The sequence below is a fragment of the Diabrotica virgifera genome, chromosome 9, assembly GCF_917563875.1.
Source record: "Diabrotica virgifera virgifera chromosome 9, PGI_DIABVI_V3a".
Classification (NCBI taxonomy): domain Eukaryota; kingdom Metazoa; phylum Arthropoda; class Insecta; order Coleoptera; family Chrysomelidae; genus Diabrotica; species Diabrotica virgifera.
Window position 1 is genome coordinate 139,071,840 of NC_065451.1, and position 6,000 is coordinate 139,077,839.

Sequence of the window (6,000 nt, forward strand, 5' to 3'; positions counted from 1 at the left end):
GAAGGAGAATGTCACGGTTAAAGAATTTAAGGGACTGGTTTAGATGCAGTTCTATAGAACTCTTTAGAGCAGAGGTGGATAGATTAAAGATAGTGATGATGATATCCAACCTCCGATTAGGAGACGGCACTTGAAGAAGAAGAAGATATTAGATTTTACTGATTATGCCGCCCCCTTGTGATGCCGCCTGATGCGGCTGCCTCACCGCATCATAGAACGGCACGGCCCTGAAAATTACAGTCTTTTCGTTAAAGTCGCTAAAGGTAAAAATAAGTAATTAAATTACTTATATCAGATAGAGTATTCATTTTTAGTAGATGAACAAAGGTTTAAAATGGCAGTTTTTGAATTTTGGTACGATTATTTGTTGCTTCGGAAGTTGCAAAAATAAACTTTTGCAAAAATAAACTTAAGACTGATATTACATGAAAAATTGGGTCAAACAGTCCATGTTCAGTCCAGATATAACAAAAAATTTCAAGGTGATTCGTCAATTAGTTTACATTTTATTCAATTTGTTTAATAAAAAATCCTTTTCTTTGCAATGATAAAGCATGCTTTTCTTCATAAAATAATAATGATACAGCAATTTTGTGGAAACTACATGAAAGAAGAATACTTATGTTTTCAAAGTTTTTAAAAAAATAATAAAAACTCATTTGTATCATTCCGAAAATATTTTAGTAAAGTAGAGTCATTTTTGGCTTATAAACAATTTGAATAACTTTGTTAGTATTGACTGCAAACTAAATTAATCGACTAAGGGATGGAAAAAACCTACCGGTTATACCCTAAACCCAGTTTTTTTAATTCGAAACAACCGGTTTTACCGGTTGTTTTTTTGTCCCGGTTATAACCGGTTTTTTTCTTTTTAAAGTAATAACCATTGAAAAACCGAATAAGTTGCCTGTGGAAAAAAATTAATTTAGAGAAAAATGAAGAAATTTCTATATATTTTCGATCTTAATCATATAATATTATAAATAATAAATGCGAAGTAATTAACCCAAACAACCATAATTCAACTTTTATTTACTAATAGAGAACTGGACGAAAGTGTCACATCAGCTTTTATGAAACAATTTTGAGAATAGTTATTTAGATTAATAAATGTTTCAAAGACTGGTGAAATGGTGCATGTGATGATAATATTTACATAAAAGTATGTGATCTGCTTGAAATCGATATTCCAACCATCATCAGCTAAAAAATTGTTTTATACTTGAGTACTTGAGACTTAAGACTCTTGTATAATGTGAATACCGAAATACGATTAGGAATCTCCATTGTGTAATTTTTAAACAATAAATAATTCTTACGAAATAAATGGTAGGTATTATACAAACGTATTAAAAAATATTGCCTACTGAAATTTTTTGATGGCAATAGAGAAGTAAATACTGAATTGGTTTATCGAATTTATTTTGTAAAATACCTATAAGTCATTTGGACATTTTTTAAAACTTGACAGATCCAAGGGACATTTTGATAGATCGATAGGATCATCACTTTTGGGAATATCCCAATTATTGACAACGCAATATACGCCGACGCCGTCTACAACGAGCGACGAATCAGAGATTGGGGTACTCTGGCCCATTTTTAGGGTAACTTGAAAGCGCCTGGGAAAATTTTTATAGGTTGAATTGGTTGGGGAATTTTTCGGGAGGAAAATTGAGCAAACTAAAGTGCAATATAAATGTAACATTATAACTTAATGAGTATTTGCTTTTGATTAAAAAAAACCGAAAACCTGTTTTTGGAACAACCGATTTTTTGACCGGTTATAACCGCCAGGTTAAACCGTAAGTTAAAAAAACCGGTATAACCAAAAACCGGTTTTTTGTTCAACAAGCGCCATCCCTAGACTTTAGGATTTAAAAAGCTGGTACTTTTACATTATTATTATATTATCGGTTTATAACGTTCTTCGTCTTCCGATACCCGTTCGCCATTCCTCTCTGTCCGTACATTGATCTACTTGCAGACCTCTTTCATCCATGGCTTTGTTTATTCCTGCCTGCCAACTTTTCCTCGGTCTACCTCATCTTCTTCTATCTTGCAGTTTCCATTTTTGCCCTTGTTTTGGGATTCTGTCTTCATGCATTCTTTATACGTGACCAAACCATGGTAGTTGTATTTCGTTGGTTTCGTCGTTTATTGTATGTGTGACCTTCATTATTTCTCGTATCCGTTCATTGGTGACATGTTCTCTTCTTGATCTTCCTGCAGCCCTTCTCCAGAAATCCATTTCGGTGACCTCTAACATTCGTTTTGATTTTTCCTTCATATGCCATACTTCGCAGCTGTATGTTATAATGCTTTTCACTACGGCGTTATAGATCTTTTTCTTGTTTTGGTTGTTTACCTGCTTGTCCCAGAGTACTGAGTTTAGGAGCCTAATTGCTTTCCTGCCCTGAGTGTTTCGTTCTTTAACGGCTCCGTCTAGTGTTCCATCATTCGTGATTTTCATATTCATACCCAGGTATTTATATTCGTTACATTTACTAATTGTTTCTCCTCCTTCTATAGTCGAGGAAATGAAGCATTTTGACTCGCAATTTTTTCGTCCAGCATGGATTTACTTGAAATTTTCACAGAAGGTAGGGCGTAGGGAATAGGCCAAGGATCATTTTCTATATCATGCCGCTGTACGCTACGCGGGGGGGTTGCCACCCCATCTCGGGGACGGGAAATTTTTATTGCATTTTAACCATGTAAATCGATGTTAAAAGTAATTCTAAGAAAGAAATGTTTTTTACATTTTCTTCGTAAAACTAATATTTTTCGAGTTATTCGCGCTTGAAAGTAACAGTTTTTCGACGAAAAAATCGACTTTTTTAGAGGGTTTTTTGAGAATACCTCGAAAAATATGCATTTTATCAAAAAATACTGTAGATATGAAAAATTTATCTTTTAGTAACACAAATTACCCCTGTAGTTATCACATTGTTTTCGATGTGTACTTTTACATAAATGTTAAAAAAAACTTTTACCTTGATTAATTACGGTCAAAGTTAGGCACTTTTTTTATTTAATTCACAGCTAGTTTCTTTATAACAATTAAGAAACCTAAATAGCGCTATTTTAAAGTTCAAGGTATGTATATAGTTTATGTGTAAAAGTTTGAGTAAACTTGAACAGAGTTGTTAATATATCTTTAAAAATGACGTCCTAACGAAATCGACTCGTGGTCTGTGGAGCGGAATTATTAAAATCCGTGCACTCAAAAAATGAAATTAACTTTTCAAAGATATGTTGCGCTTAATATCTCCGGAGTTTGTTGATGGACTTTTATCATTATTTTTTTAATTTATATATACCTGTAGTTTTGTAGAGTATGTTATGTACACATATACCCACCTAACAATACAAAATGTTATGTATACATATACAAGTATATGTATACATATATAATTTCATAAAAATCGTTCAAGCGGTATCGGAGGATTATGGCAACTAACATTACGACAGGAGAATTTTATAGATGTAAATAAATAGATAACTATTAAAAAATAGGGGTTGGTGGTAGAAAGGTGAAAATTAAGGGTTGTATATATTTTTAATGGTACATAATATAAAATGAAGGTAGACAATTTTCTCCAAAACAATAAAAAAGTGGCAGGGGGCAACCCCCCTTATAACGTATGGGTGTAAATAATAGATTACCACCTATTTTCAGTCCTACAGAATATACGTGTAAAATTTCATAAAAATCGGTCAAGCCGTTTCGGAGGAATATGATAACTAACACTGTTACAGGAGAATTTTATGTACATAGAAGTAACTGTGAATTAAATAAGTAATAAAAGTGGATAACTTTGCTCGTAATTAACCTAGGCGAAAAGTTTTTTTTTGAAAATTCGTGTAAAAATATCAGCTTTTCAAATCCCAACGCAGATTTAGTCAATATGTTAATATGGTTATTAAAATTGTTTAGAAGCCAAAAATAATTCTACTTTCGTAAAATGTTTTCAGAATGCTAAAAATGACTTCTTATTGATTTTTTAAATAAGTTAAAAATATAAGTATTCTTCTTTCCTGTGGTTTCCACAGAATTGCTGTATTATTATAATTTTCTGAACAATAACATTGCAAAAAAAGCTCTTTGTGATAAACAAATCGAATAAAATTTAAACTAATTGACAAATCGTCTTGAAATTTATTGTGCATTATGGACTGTTTGACTCAGCATTTCATGCAATATCAAAGTCTTAATTTCATTTTTATAACAATTTTTTATAAGTTATAACAATTTTTTTATTTTCGAAATTTAGTTTTATTTTGCAATTTCCGAAGTAACAAATAATCGGATCAAAATTTAATAATTTTTAAACATTTGCTTATCTACTAAAAGGTGAATAATCTAAATAAGATATTTAATTACCTTATTTTTACCTGTAGCGATTTAAACGAAAAACTGTCATATTTGACCCTTATTTGTTAATTACTAAAATTCTCGTCCGAACTGTGACGGGCATTGTTGTATTTATAATGTAATAGGTATAACTCCAAAAAACCCATTTGCAACCTGGCTGGTCAAGTGTCCCGACAAAAACCTTATTTTTCTGGACTATTGCAACTAAGAGAAGAAAGAAAGAAACTTAAAAAAAAAATGTTACAAAAAGAAGCAACCGAAGAAGGAAAAAGCAGTAGAAAGGAAATACAAAGAAAAAATATAGCGGTTAAAAAGCAAGCCAGGAAAGACAAAAGATACTATGTATATGATATGGTAAAAATGCCAGAAAAAGCTGCGCAAGAAAACGACCTGAAGATACAGTACAATATCATCCGAAATTTGACAGGGAAAACACTAAACAGTAATAAACAAATCAAAGATAAACAAGGAAATATAATTAAATCAGAACATAAAATAATACAAAGATGAAAACAACACTGCGAGGAAATATACTCCAAACACCAGATATAGACGAAGATAACGTAATACAAGAAATAAACATTAGAACAATTGAAATTACGAAAGAAGAAATACAAAACACACTGAATCAACTAAAAAAATGGCAAAGCCGCTGAAAGCGACAACCTACCGATAAATTTAATAAAGGCGGGCGCAAACAAATTAGTAGAAATGTTACACAAACTCAAGATATGGGCCGACCAGGAGCTCCCACAGAAATGGAACGAGGGTGTAACCATTAAGATACCAAAAAAGGGCGATTTAAATAAATGCGAGAATTGGCGAGCAATAACACTGCTAAGTGCCACATTCAAAATAATGTCAAATATCATATTGAATAGACTGAAGCCAGAAATAGACAAGAAACTAAGACTAAGAAGCAACCAAGAAGGCGTTCGCGCAAAACGCTCCACTATCGACCACATTTGTACTCTATCAGCACCTCTGTATCTTGTACCTGTACCGCTGTATCTCCTGTACTCTATAATTATCTTGGAACAAGCTAGTGAATGGCAAAAAAATATAAATATAATGTTTACTTTGACTTTGACTTTTAAAAGGCATTCGATAGTATAAACAGAGAACAAATGTGGAAGATTCTAAAACTATATGGACTACCGATAAAATACATCAACTTAATCAGACTATTTGACAAGAAATATACAGCCAGACTAGAACATGCGGGAAAAATGGTAGTAGATGTAGTTATACAAAGCGGAGTTAAGCAAGGATGTGTGCTATCCCCGACATTATTTCTAATAATAACGGACTGGATCATGCAGAAAGTAAGCAATAATAAAACAGGTATTAGATTGAAATTGCATGACTAGTTGGAGGATTTGTAGTTCCCAGATGACATTTTTCCCCTAACCGAACATAGCAGCCATAAGCAAAAGAAGCTTGCAAAATACTCCAGGGTAATGGGCCTGAAGATAAAGACAAAAAAAAACAAAACTTAAAAAACAGCAACCAAGAAACTAAAATTAAAATACAAGGAAGACAAATACAGGAGGTAGATAACTTTACATATTATCTGGGATCAACCATGGAAAAAAGGCGCTAGTAGATCAGATGTAGAAAAA